Below are 1,850 nucleotides of genomic sequence, written 5' to 3'. Positions count from 1 at the left end.
CAAAACAAGGCCAGGGGCAGACTGTGGAACAGACCATCAGTGCTCATATGTAAATTTAGGCTGAAGCTGAAGGGAATTGAACCAAATGCATGAGAGCCAAAACATGAATTTGAGTAAGTTCTACCTGAATTTAGAGATCATTTGAAGAATAGATTTGATGCATTAGACACTAAAGACTGAAGACCAGAAGATTGGTGGGATGACATCAAGAACATCATATAGGAAGAAGGCAAAAAGTCATTAAGAAGAAATGAAAGAAAGAAAAGACCAAAATGGATGTCACAAGAGACTCTGAAATTTGCTCTCCAGGACAGAGATGTTAAAGCAAATGGAAGAAATGAGGAGGTAAAAGAGCTGAATAGAAAATTTTGAAGAGCAGCTCAAGAAGACAAAGTCACATATAACATGATGTGCAAAGACCTGTAGTTAGAAACCAAAGGGAAGAACAGGCTTAGCATCACTCAAGCTGAGGGAACTGAAGAAAAATTCAAGCCATGACTTGTGGTATTGAAGAATTCTATGGGCAAAATATTGAAATGATGCAGAAAACATCCAAACAAGATGGATGGAATACACAGACAGCTACCCAGCCAACCGACTGGAGGAGACCCACATTTGTGTTAATTCCAAAGAGAGGTGACCCAAAGAAATGCAGAAATTGTGGGACTAATATCATTAAAATCACATACAAGTAAAATTCTGTTAAAGATAATACAAAAATGATTGCAACTGTACATTGACAGAGAGTTTCCAGAGTTCAGGCCAGATTCAGAAGAAGAATTGCTGATGTCAGATGGATCTTGGACCAGTAAAAAATATCATAATAAATTAAATAAATATTGAAGTTCTCAAAGGCTTAATTTTGCTTGGATCTACCATCAACACTCATGGAAGAAGCAGTCAAGAATTTGAACAACATATCACAATAGTCAAATCTTCTGCACAAGGCTCTTTAAAATGTTCAAGAGCAAATATATCAGTTTAAGGGCTAAGGTGAACCTGACCCAAGCCAGGTTATTTTTAATAACCTCATATGCATGTGCAAGTTGGACAATGAATAGGTTGTTGTTGTTGTTAGGTGCCATCAAGTCAGTACCCACTTTTAGCGACCTTATGCACAGCAGAATGAAACACTGCCCGATCCTGGGCCAACCTTACTACTGGTGCCACACTTGAGTCCATTGATGCTGCCACTTGACAAATCCATCTCGATGGGAGTTTTCCTCTTTCTCTCTAACCTTCCACCTTACAAAACATGATATCCTTCTCCAGCAACTGGTCCCTCCTGATAATATGTCCAATGTATGAGAGACAAAGTTTGGCCATCCTGGCCTCCAAGGAGCACTCTGGTTGCACTTCTTCCAGAACGGATCTATTGGTTATTTTGGCAGCTCATGGCACTTTCAATATTCTCTTCCAACACCATAACTCATAAAAAATTGATGCTTTTGAGTTATGGTGTTGGAGAAGAATATTAAGAATATTAAAAGCATCATGGAATGCCAGAAGAACAAACAAATCTGTGTTGAAAGAAGTACAGTCAGAATGCTCCTTAGAAGACAGAATTGTCAGACTTTGTGTCTCTTACTTTGGACTTATTGTCAGAAGGGACCAGTTTCTGGAGAAGGACATCATGCTTGATAAAGTGGAGGGTTGGCAAAAAAGAGGAATACCCCTGATGAAATGGTTTGGCACCATGGCACTATGACACCATGATACCAGCAATGGGCTCAATCATTATGAGGATGGCTCAAGACCAGGTGATGTTTCATTCTGTTGTGCATTGTTGTGTAGTGCCATTGAGTTGGTACAGACTCATAGTGATCCTGTGCACAACAGAACAAAACACT

At 39.4% G+C, this 1,850-nt stretch overlaps 1 protein-coding gene across 1 annotated transcript in view; it reads right to left on the bottom strand.

The window, feature by feature from the left end:
- Positions 1-1,850, bottom strand: part of GRXCR1 (glutaredoxin, cysteine rich 1) — a gene marked incomplete at its 3' end in the record, with an annotated part of 151,662 nt that overhangs the window by 108,662 nt on the left and 41,150 nt on the right. The gene's annotated exons all lie outside the window — the stretch shown is intronic.

The sequence above is a fragment of the Chrysochloris asiatica genome, unplaced genomic scaffold (genome assembly GCF_000296735.1).
Source record: "Chrysochloris asiatica unplaced genomic scaffold, ChrAsi1.0 scaffold00465, whole genome shotgun sequence".
Taxonomy (NCBI): domain Eukaryota; kingdom Metazoa; phylum Chordata; class Mammalia; order Afrosoricida; family Chrysochloridae; genus Chrysochloris; species Chrysochloris asiatica.
Note: the sequence above shows the minus strand (reverse complement) of the source record. Positions and strands in the feature narration are given on the sequence as shown.